The sequence below is a fragment of the Alexandromys fortis genome, unplaced genomic scaffold (genome assembly GCF_014885135.2).
Source record: "Alexandromys fortis isolate MF-2015 unplaced genomic scaffold, M_Fortis_MF-2015_v1.1 scaffold_16, whole genome shotgun sequence".
NCBI classification, from domain to species: Eukaryota; Metazoa; Chordata; class Mammalia; order Rodentia; family Cricetidae; genus Alexandromys; species Alexandromys fortis.
The window spans coordinates 14514266-14531379 of NW_026067893.1; positions in this window are offsets into that span (position 1 = coordinate 14514266).

Sequence of the window (17114 nt, forward strand, 5' to 3'; positions counted from 1 at the left end):
AATTGGGATAATGGGGTCTTTGGGAGAAGGTTGAAGGGGAGGGGAGGGGAGAGGCATGGAGGGGAGTAGAGAAAAATGTGGAACTCAATAAAAATCAGTAATAACAAAAAGAGTTGCTATGGTCATGGTTTCTCTTCACAACAATAAAAACCCTAACTAAGAAACTAAGTATGAGGGAAGGGATCCAGATTAGTCTCTGGCCAGACACTGGGCCCACATTTCCCCTGGATTTGCCCCAGTGATGCTGGATGCCCAGGCCCAGCTCTAACTTTATAGCACTGAGAGCCGTTCCTAATCTGAGGGAGGTGGGGACCACTCTTCTCAGTATGAATTCACACTAGAATATTTCCAAGGGAACTTTCAGAGAGAAGCCAGGAAAAACTACAGGCAAGAAAACAGAAGATTCTGAAATACAGAAATAGGATGCAGATGTCTTATCGTAATTGGTCATTCCTGCTTATGACAGCACATTCAAGAATCACTTTTTGAGCCAGGTGTGGTAGTACACAGATTTGCTCCTAGTACGTGGGAGGCAGAAGCACGTGGTTCTGAGTTCATGGCTAGCCTAGGGTTTATAGCAAGTTCAAGGCCAGCCAGGGCTACGTAGTGAGTCCTGGCAGTGGTGGCACACACCTTTAAACCCAGCACTTGGAGGCAGAGGCAGGCGGGTCTCTGTGAGTTCAAGGCCAACATGGTCTATAAAGCAAGTTCCAGGACACAAAGAGAAACCTTACCTTGAAAAACAAAACAAAACAAAACAAAAAAAAAAAAACCTCACTTTCTAGACTGGATACAGTGGCCTGTGGTCCTGGCTAGGGAGCTAATGTAAGAGGATAAAATAGCCTGAGCCCTGAAGTTTGGGAGAAATTGTTCATAGTGAGAACTCATCTCCTCTCAAAAGAGAAAGAGAGGGAGGAAGAAAGAAGAAAGAGGAGGGAGGAGTGAAGGAAGGAAGGAAGGAAGGAAGGAAGGAAGGAGACAAAGCTCAAAGGCATAGCATGTGTGAGTCCCTAGAATCTAGAGTGTATCCCAAATCATACAAAATTGGGGGTTTGAGGGCTAGTGAGATGGTACCTGGGAGGCAGAAGCAGGCAGATCTCTGATTTTAAGGCCAGCCTGGTCTACAGAGTGAGTTCCAGGATAGTCAGGGCTACAAAGAGAAAACCTATCTCAGAAAGAAAGAAAGAAAGAAAGAAAGAAAGAAAGAAAGAAAGAAAGAAAGAAAGAAAGAAAAAAGAAAAAAACAAACCTAAGTCACTTACATCATATAATTTAGAGAGCAGATAGTAGGTCTTTTTGTTTGTTTGTTGAGATAGGGTTTCAATGTGTAGCCTTTGATGTCCTGAAACTTGCTCTGTAGACCAGGTTGGCTGTGAACTCACAGAGATCCACTCACCTCTACCTTCCAAGTGCTGGTATCAAAGGCATGCGCCACCACCACATGCCCATCCCCACCTTAAAGACAGTATCTTGTAGTCCAGGCTGGCCAGGAACTCTCTTTGCAGCTGATGGTAACCTTGAGCTTTGAGCTTGCCCAACCTCTGAGTGCTGGGATTAGAGACCTGTGCATCACACTATGTTTCCTGTAATTGTCATTTTATAGACGAGGGCACTGCCCAAGGTGCCTCAGCTAAGAATTGGAAAAAAGTCAAGGGAGGGAGGGCAGAGGTAGAATGGTAAGCAAACCCAGAGGGCACGGAAAAATAGCCAGTATCACTACCGGCATCACCACCAACCCGGGGTCGGGATGGTCCCACAAAGGAGAGAGACACCCTCTTCAGAGCAGAAAAGGTGGCTGACACCTTGGTCAAGAGTCTGTAGGCTTTTCTTTTCAGGTCCTGAAAGGCACCTTTAGCCTGGACAGCTCTGCCAGAACCAAGCTGGATTTAAGAGAGATTCTGGGGGACCAGACCTGGCCCTCCCCTTTCCAGGCCTTCTCATCAGCTTTGTCTGACTGACAATTGTCTGGCTCTTGGAATGTTTGGGCGTGGATCCCCCAGTCTACAGAATACCAGAGTCTCTAGAACTCACTGCTAAACAAGAATGTCTCCCTAGCTGAATCTTCTGGTCACTGAAACTTGGCTTGGGCATTCTCGATGGGAGTCCTGTGCAGAGAGGCATCCTGGTACCTAAGGGAAGGAACAAGGAGGAAAGATGGAATTCATAGTCTCCCCTCCCCACCTCCTCACCCCCCTCTGAAGCTAAGCAGCCAGCCATTCTCACCCCCACTCCCCACTCCTGGCAGATTCTCACCTTCAGGCAAAGGCAGATGATGGCAGGGCTGGGGAGCAGAATTTAAAACAACCCAGGGGCACTGCAAATCCCACCATTAGTATTTAGGGAATGTGAGTCCCAGAGGGTGAGAGGAGAGAGAGAGAGAGAGAGAGAGAGAGAGAGAGAGAGAGAGAGAGAGAGAGAGGGGAGAGGCCAGGAGAGGAAGGCTGAGATGTTCAGAGATGCGGAGACAGAGATGGAGACTTTACCAGGAGCGCTGCAGAGACAGACAGGGAGGAAGGCAAGAGGGAGAAAAAGAAAGGAGGCAGGAGGGTGGGGAAAGAGAGAGAAAGGGGGGCAGGGAGGAGAGCAGCAGAAAGAGCCAGTTGCTTTATTCATGGCTGGTGATATTATAGACTGAGTGAAAATCACATTATCGTAATGGGAAAGTTAGAGTTGCTGAGATGATGCCCCGAAGCCTCAGCGCTGATTGGGGTGTGATTGCTATCTGTATTTATATGTAGAAAGCAAAGTTCACTGCCAGTTCAAGATGGTGGCGGCTGCTTTATGCAACATAATTCTTCAGTAGGGAGATGCCCGGAGCAAGCAGAGCAAGCAAGCTGGGAGTAGGAATGTGAGCCCAACGGGAGCAAAGAGAGCAAACGCCTGAGCAGGCGCTGGAGAGAGCGCTGGAGCCTGGGGTGGAGTCCAGCAGAGCTCAGCTGCCAAGGAAAGCGATGGGAAGGAGTCAGAGTGGAGCCAGGGCAGGTGCCTGGCCAGGGTGGACTATAATGGGGTGGGGGGTCCTAGGGGATGATAAAAGAACTGCCTCCACCTTCACCTGCTTCCTGGGCCACTCAGACTTTGGCTTTCTTGTAAGAAAGGAAAAACTGTTGTCGCAAATGTAGGGGGTGGGGTGGGCAGACCTTTAGAGGTCTTAGATCTTAGCTGGGCCTGATGGCTCAGACCTGTAATACCAGCGCTTAGTTGGGAGGATTGCCAAGAGTTCAAGGTCAGCCTGGGTTACAACAAAGTGAGCTCAAGACTGGATTGGCTACAGAATAAGACCCCGCAAGAAAGAAAGAAAGAAAGAAAGAAAGAAAGAAAGAAAGAAAGAAAGAAAGAAAGAAAGAGAGAGAGAGAGAGAGAGAAAGAAAGAGAGAAAAGAAAGAGGAAGGGAGGGAGGAAGGGAGGAAGGGAGGAAGAGAGGGAGGAATAGGGCCCAGAAGAGGTGGCTCAGCAATTAGGAGAATTGAATGGTATTTCAAAGTAGTTTAAGGGGCTGGAGAGATGGCTCAGTGGTTAAGAGCACTGGTTGTTTTTCCAGAGGTCCTGAGTTCAATTCCTAGCAACCATATGGTGGCTCGCAACCATCTTGAATGAGATCTTCTGGAGTGCAGATACATATGCAGGCAGGACACTATATGCATAATAATTAAATAAATCTTCAAAAAAATCAAAGGAGTTTAATTGGATTCCCAGCATCAAAATGATAACCCAGAACCCTCTGTAATTCCAGTGTCAGGGGAATCTGACTCTCTCTTCTGCTTCCTTGGGCACTTCACATACCTGGTACCCAGACACACATTCAGGCAAAATACCCATACACATAAAGTAAAAACAAATAATTATCTTTTAAAATGTACTTATTAGCTGGGCAATGGTGGTGTACACCTTTAACCCTAGCAATTGGGAGACAGAGGCAGAAGGATCTCTGTGAGTTTGAGGCCAGGCTGGTCTACAAAGTAAGTTCCAGGACAGCTGTTACACAGAGAAACCCTGCCTTGAAAAAAAGAAAGGGAATAAAATGTATTTACTTTACATGTATGTGTGCTTTGCCTACATGTATGTTTGCGTGCCATCTATGTACCTGGTGCCCAAGGAGATCAGAAGAGGGCATCAAATCCTCTATAACTGGATTTACAGACAGTTCTGACTCACTACATGGGTGCTGGAAACCAAATCCAGGTCCCTCTGCAGGAATAGCAAGTATTCTTGACTACTGTTTTGTTATTGTTGTAAATTGTTTGTTTTTATTGGTTTTGGTTGTTGTTTTTCTAGATAGGGTTTCTTTGCCTAACAGCCCTGGCTGTCCTGGGACTCATTCTGTGGACCAGAGAGGCCTCAAACTCACAGAGATCCACCTGCCTCTGACTATCAATTGCTGGGATTAAAGGCAATTAAGTCTTTTTTTTTTTTTTTTTTTTTTTTGGTTTTTAGAAACAGGGTTTCTCTGTAGCTTTGGAGTCTGTTCTGGAGCTAGCTCTTGTAGACCAGGCTGGCCTCGAACTCACAGAGATCCGCCTGCCTCTGCCTCCTGAGTGCTGGGATTAAAGGTGTGTGCCATGACTGCCTGGCTAAGGCAATTAAGATCATCGAGGTAGCGAGGTAACGTTCATTTGTTTGTTTGTTTGTTTGTTTATTTATGGTTTAATTGTACAAGATCACCCTGTCTGAGTCTCCCTATTGCTGGGATTACAGAAATAAGCCTCAGCACTCATACTGAGACTTTCTCCTCCTTAAAGGTTTTCAGTTTTTCTTAGGAAAAAGAGGCAGGGCTGACCTTGGCTGTGACTTAACCCTCAGAGAGCCAGATACAATGCAATTTCAGATATCTATAAATCCCTAGAATGAGTAATACTGTGCATGATTTGGGATATACTTATAGTTACTTACTTCATGTGTGTATGTGTGTGCTTGAGTATATGTATGTGCGTCCTCTGGATGCAGGAGCCTGTGGAGGTCAAAAGAGCCATTGCATCCCCTGGTCCTGGAGTTATAAATGGTTGTTAGCTGCCAGGTGGGTGCTGAGCTGCCAACTGGACTCGGGTCCGCTGCAGGAGCAGTGTTCTGAACCACTGAGCCACCTCTCTGGCTTCACTTAAACTTAAAGACTGTTTTCTTACCCGGAACCCAGGTTTTCCTGGGAATCCCCGTATTTTCATTTGTTAGCTCTAGAACACATGTCTAACAATGTGAGATTCTGTGTTGATTTACTGAGGAATTTCCTAAGTGGAAAGAGCCCAGCCCACCACTTCACAGATACGTGATTTTGAACCAGTTCTTAAGCTTCTAGAGTCTCAATCTTCTTATGTCATTGGTAGATGACAATAATACCTACCTCACTGATGACCCAAACATTCTCTGAGGTGTTGTTTTTAAGATGCTGCTCTGGGCTAACAGGCATAGCTCAGTGATAGAACATTTAGCGTGTGTGTGTGTGTGTGTGTGTGTGTGTGTATGTGTGGCCCTGGTTCCGTCGAAGTCGCCCTTTCTTCCTTTCCCATCTCTATCACAGGCTTTGGGGAAATCAAACAAAAGGCTGCAGCAAGCTCCCTGGCAGCCGCTGCCTGGACAGGGCATCCCATGGTCAGACCTGACCTTATGATGGGCCCCTCTCTGGTAGAGGCCTGACCCACGTGGTTGGATGAGAGTTTTAGAAAAAAAGCCCTTTTCAAGAATGAAAGCCTGTATTTCCATCACAGACGAGGGGAGAGAGGAGGCTCCCTGGGTCTCACTGACCAGTCAGCCTTGTCTACTTGGTGAGTTTTCGGCCTGTGAAAGACGATTATCTAAAAAAGGATGAGAATACTGTCTGAGAAATGACATCTGAGGCTGCCCTTTGGTCTCCACACGCACACACACACACACGTATACACACACACACACGTATACACCACACCTGCATACATGACCACCTACTCACAGAAATAAGTGGAAAGTCATTCTCAGCTACATAACAAATGTGAGGATAGCCTGAGTTACATGATATCCTCTGTCAAACATAAGGGCCAGTGAGCTGACACAAAAGGGAAAGAGTTTGTCACCAAGTCTGACAACTCGAGTTAGATCCCAGGGACACACATGGTGGAGGCAGTGGCAGGTTGTTCTCTGTCCTCCATATATGTACACACACACACACACACAATTAATTTAAAAATAAAATAAGTAAATAGATATATTCTTTTTGGTTTTGGTTTGCTTGATGTGTGTGTGAGAGACTTATTTTATGTGCACTGGTGTTTTACCTACATGTGTGTCTGTGTGAAGGCTTCAGGAGCCCCAGAACTGGAGTTTAAATAGCTATGTTCCTGTTCTTTCTGTTAACCCATCTATCCATAGCCACAGGGTCACTGAACAGACATAGCACCCATGCAGAAATACATTTGGGGCTGGAGAGATGACTAGGGGGTTAAGAGCACTGACTGCTCTCCCAGAGAACCTGGGTTCAATTCCCGGCACCCACATAGCAGCTCACAACTGTCTATAACTCCAGTTCCAGGGGGTCTGACACCCTCACACAAACATACGTGTAGGCAAAACACCAATGCACATAAAACAAAACTTTTAGAAAGAAAGAAAGAAAGAAAGAAAGAAAGAAAGAAAGAAAGAAAGAAAGAAAGAAAGACACTTTCTCATGAGGATGCCACAAGTCCTTTGGGTTTACACCTCTGTCAGACTTCTGAGGTGCAGTTGCAAGGGTCTGTAAGAAAAGCATAAGACTCTCCCAAAAAACTGGCAAACCCCTTCCTGACTTCCTGCCCACCTCCTTCGAGCCTTCAACTCCCTGCCTCTCCCTCCACAATCACACCACCCTATCTCTAAGCCAGCCCCTCCCTGATGCAGAACATGGTAGGCTTAAAAGGTGTGAAGGAAATGGCATGATGGATGGTCAGGATTCTCTGCACAGCTGAGCCCAGGGCAGAGCCAATGCACATCTGGCCTCAGGACACGCCTCTCCTACTTTGGGATTGCTGGGGAGAAGTGATTTTCATTTTCCTTCTTTAAGGATCACCTTTCACTCTAGTGATCTGCTGAAGGCTTATCATCTTTACTCAGTCACCAACAAAAACTTCAGTAATTTAACCAATGATCCTAAAGCCCACTGTCCTGCAAAGGTCAGCTCCTTCCTGGGAGACAAGGGCCAGGTCTGACAAGGATGATCCACATCTCCCTTGGCTTTGATACCCAGATGTTGGCTCTCAGTCATGGTGGTTTAAGTTCACAAGTGTTGAATGTTATGCGCTCCATCAAGAAGTATGGAGATCCTTTCCCAAGGAAAGCCTGGGCATTGCCAAACCTCTCTGGGCTGCTCTCCTGGAAACCACATGTCCTACTCCAGTTACTATTACTGTGATGAAACACAGTAACAAAAAGTAACTTAGGGAGGAGAGGGTTGGTTTGGCTTACTCTTCCACATCACAGTCTATCACTGGAAAAATCAGGACAGGAACTCAAACTGGGCAGGAACCCAGAGGCAGAAGTTGATGCAGAGGCCTTGGACGGGTGCTGCTTATTGGTTTGTTTTTCATGGCTTGCTCAGCCTGCTTTGTTATAGACCCCAATTCCCATCCTAGGGATGACACCACTCAACGGGATGGGTCCTCCCCAGACATCTGTAATTAAGAAAATACTCTACAGGCTTGCTTACATCCCAATCTTTTTATTATTATTAATATTTTTTCATTTATTTTACATCCTGACCACAGTTTCCCCTCCCTCCTCTCCTCTTGTTCCCTCCTGGGCCTCCCCTCTGCCCCTCACCCCCATCCACTCCTCCTCTGTTTCTGTTCAGGAAGGGGCAGGCCTCCCATAGGAGTCAACAAAGCACGGCATATCAAGTTGAGGTAAGACGAAGCGCCTCCCTTTGTATTAAGGGTAGACAAGGCAACCCAGTATGGGGATTAGGTACCCAAAAGCCAGCTCAAGCATTAGGGACAGACTTTGATCCCACTGCTAGGAGTTCCACAGTTAGACCAAGCTAAACAACTGTCACACACATGTAGAGGGCCTAGATTGGTCCCATGCAGGCTCCCTAGCTCTACGACTCAATCTTTTGGAGGCATTTTCTCAATTGATGTTCCCTCCTCTCAGATGACTCTAGTCTGAGTCAAGTTGACATAAAACTGGCCAGCACACCAGGCTGTTAAGATGTCCCACTGACCTCAGAAGGATCTAAGGTGAGGATTAGTATATGAGGCTAATTCTACTCTGCTCATTCTACTCTGTCTGGTTATCAGTGGTAGAACCTAGGAAACCTCTTCTGGGGTTGAGTCATTTCACCAAAACAGAAACATATTGTGGAATTTTAGTTTAAGGTGTGTTACATTTGTTTATCCTATGTAATGTTTGTTTAATGATACAAAGATGTGTTGCATTCTTTTATGTTACATTTGTTTACCTCTGTAAAGCTGTGCTACTTTTCCTGTCTAAAACACCTGATTGGTCTAATAAAGAGCTGAACAGCCAATAGCAAGGCATGAGAGAGAAATAGGCAGGGCTGGCAGGCAGAGAGAATAAACAGGAGGAGAAATCTCAAGAAGAAGAGAAGAGGAGGAGAAAGAGAAAAGGAGAAAGAGAGAAGGAGGAGAAGGAGAGAAGGGACCAGCTACTCAGCCACACAGCCAGCCATAGAGTAAGAAGGAAAGAGAGGTATATAGAATAGAGAAAGGTAAAGGGCCAGAGGCAAAGGGTAGATGGGACAATTTAAGTTAAGAAAAGCTGACTAGAAACAAGCCAAGTTAAGGCCGGGCATTCATAAGTAAGACTATGTCTCCATGTATTTATTTGGGAGCTGGGTGGCAGGCCCCCAAAGAGCAAAGAGTGAAAAAAAAAAAAAAACTACAGCATGTCAGTCCATTGCAATAAATAATAATTTATGGCCTTCTAAATGTTTATTACCATAGATTTATGATACTCTCAAACTTGGTCACATAATCTTTTAGTTGTGGAAAGCAGAGAATGCAGACTCCTAACTAAATCCTGAGAACATGTGACTATGAGTTCTCAGCCCTAAAATAAGAAGCTCCGTTCCACTCCCCCACCCCAGCAAGGCTCAGAGAACACGGTGGGAAGCTGGCAGGAGAATGTAAGAGCTAGCGGATGGGAAGGAGAGCTGTGCAGTGTTGTGCTCTGCACATGACACAGAAGTTAAACTCCACAGCAGCTGTGGTCATCAGCACAAGACCTGCGTAAGGTCAAGCCAGTCGCGATGCCACCAGAGGAGGAAGAGGGGCTCATGGAGCCTACCTCGAGCTGAGGAGCTGCTGCTAGCAACAGATGGCTTCTGCAGAAAGTGGAGGGATCACTGGGAGATATGTCATTTCCCAGTGGAGAGCCCTGCATACATTGGCATGTGGGCAGCACTAACTGAACTTGATTACAAAAACAAAGCAACAGTGAGCCAAACAAACAAACAAAAAAATCTCAAAACAAGACAAAACAACCCAGGAAGTCCAGCAGGGCACGAGTGGCATTGGAGGGGAGAATGGGGATGGAAATGATGAAAATATGTTGTGAGGTCTGGCAAGATGGCTCAGCAGTTAAGACATTAAGAGCAGGGGGCTGGAGAGATGGCTCAGTGGTTAAGAGCACTGGCTACTCTACTAGAGGTCCTGAGTTCAATTCCTAGCAACCACATGGCAGCTCACAACCACCTGTAGTAAGATCCACTGTCCTCTTCTGGTGTGCAGGCATATGTGCATGCAGAACACTATACTTAATAAAAAGTAAATAAATCTTGAGGAAGGAGAATAAGAAGGAAGACTCAGATTTGTACCTATACGGTGGTGAGTCACAACTATCCTCACCTCTGGTTCCAGGGGATCCAATGACTCCTCTGACCTCCATGGATCATGAATGAAACATATGAAATTTTAAAAATTAAATTAAAATGAAAAATACACCGTAGACACATAAAATCCTCTATATATTAATAATACAAATATATAATTATTTTTATTATCTGTGATGATTTGAATGAAAATGGTCCCCATAGGCTCAGGGAGTGGCAATATTTGGAGGTGTGACTTTGTTGGAGGAAGTGTGTCACTGGAGGTAGGCTTTGAGGTTTCAAATGCTCAAGCCAGGACCAGCATCACTCTCTTCCTATTGCTTCTGATGCAGATGTAGAACTCTCGGCTCCTTCTCCATCACCATGTCTGTCCGTGTGCAGCCTTGCTTCCCACCATGATGATATCGCACTAAACCTCTGAACTGTAAACCAGCCCCAATTAAATGTTATTGTTTACAAGAGTAGCATGGTCATGGTGTCTCTTCACAGCAATAGAAACCCTAAGACATGATTGAAAGCTAGTACTAAATTTTGGGTGATTTGTTGGAGTGGTCTATGCTCCTCTGTCCCTCTTTTTTTCTCATTATAGGTAACACTATCACCAAGATCTTGTCAAAGCAACGATGTCCTTACTTTAGGGAAGGGAGATCCACTTACACGGAGCTGGGTTTGGGGCATGGAGGGGACGCAGGATGAGGCTTCCAGTCCTTTCTTAGAAGTGCAGAGGAAGAGGATAACGTGAACCATTTCCAGGACAAGAGGCTTGGCTTGTCAGTCATTCATTCCGTCTCCTCCGAGCTCCTGTTTACATCCGATTTGGGCTTGTGTCTGTCTGATCAGCGTGGTGGGACATATGCCCATGATCCCTAGAATCAGCAAGAGACGGTGAGGTTTGGAGAGCATTCTACTTATAAAGGGGAGAAGTCACATCTGGCCTTACCTACCACCCCACCCCCATCAAAGAGAAAATAGCCTAGTGCCCTTGGGACAAAGGAAAGGACTAATCTGTCAAAAACTGGAGGCAGGATAAAATGACCCCTGCATGTCAAAGAAGTGTCTCTGGGGAAATGTCACTCTGCTTCCCTGGAGGCCCCACCCCCAGGTGATTAAATTGGAAATCTTCATGCCTCCTGTTGCCCTCCTCTCCCTGTCTAACACACGCACGCGCGCGCGCACACACACACACACACACACACACACACACACACACATCTTAATTGTGTCCGGGGCTTTTCACAGCATTAATTAATCATATTTAGGGCTGTTTCCAGCTGTTGCTGAGGGAAAGAAGGTCCCACACGCCTGTGACTTAGAGTAAATCCAGTCAGATGGAGAAATTCTTTGATTCTGCAGAGGCCGAGCATGGGAAAGCCACTTCTAATCCCTCAGCCTCCTAGACCCCCACCTGCCACCTCCCCCATCATCACCCTCAGAAACTGATCTGGGCTGGAGAGAAGCACATGGGGGGGTGCAGAAGGGAGGGGTTGCCGAGAAGCCCAGGGCTGTGGGGGGCTGAGCTGACTGCCTGGGGCCCTGCCTAAGGCTAAGGGTTGGCAGGATTCTGAGGCTCAGGCCTTGTGCTGACTTGCAACTTCTGCCCAGTTGGGCCTTTAGAGGGCTTAAGAGAGCCCAATGGTTTCTGAATAGCTACGGGGTCCAGAGTTATTCCAGGAGGCTGAGCCTGGACTAGTCAGAGTGGCACAGCATGTGGGCATGACTGACCTAATTACAGTTCAGCACAGCCATGGTCTGAGCAGAGCCAGGGCCTCTTCCGCCTGCTTTCCGCTGTGGCTTCTCCCCAAGCCCTTGCAGCACGTCTCGGTCCTCAGTCTTGCCTGGGTCTGTGTTCAGGGTCTGTGTTTCTCTGCCTCGCCCTGGCACTCCAGAGTTTGGATGAAATATCTTCCACTGATCTCTGAGGTCCTAGGGCACCACCACTTACTGTCACCAAGCCTTAAGGAAGTATATCATGCCGGGCTTGGTGCCACACACCTTTAACCCCAGCACTCAGGATGTAGAGGCAAGTGGATCTCTATGAGTTCGAGGCCAGCCTGGTCTACAAAGAGAGTTCCAGGACAGCTAGGATTGTTACACAGAGAAACCCTGTCTCAACGCCCCCCACCCCACCCAAGAGGAAGGAAGGAAGGAAGGAAGGAAGGAAGGAAGGAAGGAAGGAAGGAAGAAAGAAAGAAAGAAAGAAAGAAAGAAAGAAAGAAAGAAAGAAAGAAGAGAAATTGTCATAAGAGGGAGCCAGCCCAACCGGTGAGAGAGCTGCCTGCTTCTTTGGTTACTGTCAGTAGTAGTTCAGTAGGTGCTCCTATTGAGTAAGTACACCCGAGGCAGCTGCTGTTGAATATGGGAGCAGTAAGAGGCTGATTCAGCCTTGTAGACCCAAATATTGGGGGGTCCCCAAGGTGACAGGTGAGAGGATTATAGGAAGATAAAGAAATCAAGCAGTTATTACCCTAGTCTTTCCCCGTGATGACCTCATCCCGGCACGCTCCCTTGTTGAGGCCTTCTGGGTCCTGGCCTAACTGGGCCTAAATAATTGAGAAGCCCATTATAGCCTTGCTGTTTCCTCACTGTCAAGTGTAAACGCTGCACTGGTTGGGTGGGGAGATGGGGCTAATTTGAATTGATAATAGGAAACGCAGGGAAAAGTCATCTATAGTGAGTGAGGAGCGAGCGATCCCCGAGCAGATGCTAAATCTTGTATAATGAAAGAATCTGCCGATGTCAATTATGTACGAGTGTCTTTGCAGTGGTTAGAGGCGGTGGGCGGGTGAGGGAACGGAGGGCTGGGTGCATCCCATAAACCCAAACACCCATCAAAGGCTCATACATATGGAGTGGCGGAGATTACGGCATAAATTTGAATGTTATGAATGTGCATGAGGGACAGGCAGGAAGCCCACCTCATAAGGGGAGGAAAGGGACCGTTTTTTTTTTATTTATTTTTTTTCCAGTGCCTGTACAAGGGAGCTTTTGTCCTCTTGGTCCCTCAGCTGTGTCTCCTCTGTCTCGGTTGTGCCCTCTCTGCACCCAGTTGTGTCCCGGCTGAGAAAGGAAGAACGTGGGAGCTGTGGACAGGGCCAGGTCAGCTGTGTCTCTGCAGCAGAGATGTAGAACCTTGGGAGGTCGGCTGCTGAGCTGTCCTTGACCGGAAGAGAAGCAAGGATGACCAACATAGACAGTAGCATCTGCTGTAGAATACAGAGGCTCATCTCCTTACCTCCCTCTTTTCTTGCAGTCCTAGGAACTGGACCCAGGACCTCAGACACATTCGTCAGGAACTCTAGCACTGAATTACCCCCCAGCCCCTAGTGTGGGCAGAGGAATCCTGGAAGACAGCCCAGAGGAAGAAATCACCATTTGCTACAGAGGGGACAAATGGTTCAGAACGACAATGCTGGGGGCACATCTTTCTGTTCTTAGGTACACACTCGCACCGCACATGGGGAATGTGTGTGCACACACAAGCACACCCTGTGACAGGGCTCAGACCCCTCCCTTGGTTCCCAACCTGCAGCTGCTCCCAGAGCAGACTCTGTGATTTGTAGTGCAGGCCATCCAGGGACTTTAATCCTCACCGTGACAAATGCAATAAAAGGGACAATTTGGAGATCAGAGCTAAGGAAGACACATTTACAAACCCTTCCCCAAAGGTTGGATGGGGCTGTCACCATGTGATTTGTGCCAGAGAGGAAGCAGGGAGGGGGTGAGGGGGGAGACAGGGAGCTGGAGAAGGCGGCTGGGTTGGAGAAGAGGAAGCATCCTGTCACTTCTCACCCTCTGCTGGATCACAGGGGGCCGGGCTAAGTGAGCTGGGGAGGGCCAGACCCATGGGCAGCCACTGCCTCCTCCCCACCATGACCAAGGAGCACAACTCAATTACCCCAGAAACACGAAGCTTCAGAGATTCATCTCAGCAGTTCTAGGAGGGGGTAAGAAGAGTGGGGACAGTGGCTGCAGGAGAAAGACAGACAGGCAGAGGCCCAGTGGAAAAGGCATTGTAATAGGAAAGCAGCATCACAGGCTTCGAAAGACGCTCCCCCTCTACTCCCCAAGCCCCCCCCCGTCTGGGGAAGGAAAAGGGAGGGGGGGTCTCCCAGCCTATCAGACAGGCCTGGCAGGATCAAACATAGAGCAAAATCCACAGCAAGGCCCAAGCTCTGACAAATGCTTGGGTTAGGCACGCAGATCAGCTGGGAGCTCCATGGGATGAGGTCAGATTTGGGTCTGAGAATGAGGCTGGTAGATGGGGATGTGTTGGCAGCATGGGGACTAAGAATTTCTCCACTTCTCTCTCTGTCTGTAAAATGGTGCCAGGCCAGATGGTTGGGGAGGCAGCTGTCTACCTTCCGCCTTGGATTCTCTGTGACTCGGGCTTCTCGGAACCAACGACAGGTGACACAGTAGGAGAGGGATCACCGTGCCCCCCTCTCACCACCTGCCTCTCATGTAGCCAGCCTCTGGTCACTGGCTGGCACGTGAGCCTATTCTGCTGAGGTTTCAATTCCACTAAAGCAGAGTTCACATCCGCAGTTCTGACCACTCTGCTGGGTTAGAGTTCAGAGTACCTCCTTGGCTTTCTGTGGTCTCCAGAACTTGATCATTCTTACTTCCCTTTTGGCCTCACACCAAGGCTATCTGTCTTTACCGGATCTCCAACCCTGAGCAGGAGATAGTCTCTGCCCCGGGTCTAACTGCAGCCTTGAGATCCCTTTTAGTTCACTAGCTTTGCCAACAACTGAGATGTCTCCCTGACCAGTGTCTTCTTCTCTCTTAACTGTTCTTCTTTTCTACCTGGCTTTGATCTTCCCAAGGTCAATTTCCAACCAGACTAAAGGACCAGAGTACCATACCTGGGGGAGGAGGGTGCTACTTTTAGCCTGAGGCATTTAAGTTCTCCTGTGTCATTGCTGCCCAATGTTGGCTGACTCCCTTAAACACAGGACTGTCTTCCTGAGCATCTCCAGGGCCAGACCCAGTCCTTGTACCCAAGGAAGTAAGTCTGGCAAGTGTCTAAATGAACGTGGGGAAGAAGAGACACCAGGAAGTAAAACTCACCAGAGAAGGAACCGCTCTGCTCATAGCTGGATGGGGCAGTTCCCATGGTCCTCTGCTGCCCCCCTCTGGAGAGGGCAGGAGGGGAGCTCTACCCTCCTTTCAGCCTGATTCAGCTCCTCCAGTTTTCTCTTCATTGTGCCTGTCCCACCCAGCTGCTAGATTTCTCCCCGTGCGCAGACGCTGAATTAAGGATCTCTAGAGAAGCAGACGTGATTGAGATGAGAGGGTAGGAGGAAAGAAAGGAAAGGATGGGGCATTGATTTATTATTGTGAAGGACTGGCTCACAGATCATGGAAGCTGAGAAGTACCAAGATCTGTCATCTGCGAGCTGTCACCAGTAGAGCTGGTGGCATAGTTCCAGTCCCAGGAACTAGAGGATCAGATGACTGGGGGTAGTCCTGGTGGGAGTCTGAAGGTCCAAGAACCAGGAATGCCATATCCCAGGGCAGGAGGAGAGGCAGTGAGTTCTGGCTTCCTCTGCTCTTCTGTTCAGGCCTTCAGTGGATTGAATGTTGCCCACTTTCTTGAGTGAGGAAAGATCTTTCTTCTAGAATCTTAATGACCAAAAGTTAAGGTTCCCTTGGAAACACCCTCACAGACACATCCAGAAATGACTTTTTTGTTTGTTTGTTTGTTTGTTTGTTTGTTTTTGTTTTTCGAGACAGGGTTTCTCTATAGCTTTGGGGGACTGTCCTGGAACTAGCTTTTGTAGACCAGGCTGGCCTCGAACTCTCAGAGATCCTCCTGCCTCTGCCTCCCAAGTTCTGGGATTAAAGGCATGCACCACCACCACCTGGCTCAGAAATAACATTTTATCACTATTTCTTTTGTCTAAGTCGATGAAGAAAATTAACTATTCAGAGACCATCTTCACACCTAACCAATTCTTTCTGACCCCTCCACCCCACCCTCACTCTAGAGAAGGCAATAGATAAAAAAATGAGTTAGTAGCTGGGCATGGTGGCACACATCTTTAATCCCAGCATTTGGAAGGCAGAGAGAGGCAGGTGGATGGATCTCTGTGAGTTCAAAGCCACCCTAGTCTACAAAGTGAGTTCCAGGAATGCCAGACCTGTTACACAGAGAAACCATATTTAAGAAAACAAACAAACAAACAAAAACCACACAAAACAAAAACAAACAAAACCACAATAAAGTGAGCTAGCAAATGAACAAATGGACTTTGGACTCGGAAGCCTTCTCTGTTCACCACCTTTCCTCCCCAGAAAGGGAGAGGACACTGCGCTGACTAAACAGCTCTCCCTTTCCCTAGGGATGTGCTAGAGACCAAGGGGAGAGAAGGGGACCTAAGAATCAACCTGTGGCCTCCACCTTTCCCTAAGGCCTTTTCCCAGGGCTAATCCCTTTAAGATCAGTTCCAATCCTAGGTGGGATGGACACTAACTGCTAACCCATCATCCTCTAGGGCCCTCTGATCCTAGCTGAGTGACCCCTGACCCCAACTCTGCTCCCTTCACCGAGTTTAGTGCATCTCTAAGGGTAGGGGCCTTAAATCCAACATCGCAGTTAGAAGCAACAGGCCGGAAATGATAAGGAGTCTTGTTGGTGCTAGGAGAGAAACTGCGTGCCCATGTCCTCAGAGTTGATCCCGCGGGCTGCTGGGCAGGAAATCAACAAAACAATCGAGGAGAAAGTCATCCTGGGCCTTTCTTGTGTTCATACTTACTTAGCCTGTTACTCTGATCTAATTATGAAGCACATTCTTTTAAAAGATTTATTTATTTCATTTTAGTGTTTGGGATAGGTTTTCTCTGTGTAGCTCTGGCTGTCCTGGGACTCACACTGTAGACCAGGCTGGCCTCGAACTCAGAGATCCACTTGCTTCTGCATCCCAAGTGCTGGGATTAAAGGTGTCCACCTGGCTTATTTATTTCTGCAACAGTTCTCACCTTGTAGCCCTGATTAGCCTGAAACTTGCTACATAACCAGGCTGTCCTTGAACTCTCAGAGATCTGCCTCCAGAATGCTTAAATTAAGTTTTCTAAAAAGTATACACGCACACACACACACACACACACACACACACACTCCCACAGAGGCCAGAGGCATCAAATCTTCCAGGAACTGGAGTTAGAGGCAGTGGTAAGTTACCCAATGTGGATCTTGGGAACTGAGCTCAGGTCCTCTACAAGAATAGTGTGTGCTCTCACTGCTGAGCTATCTCTCCATCCCCTGAAGTACTCTTATACAACATACAGAGAGAGAGAGAGAGAGAGAGAGAGGGGGGGGGGGGGG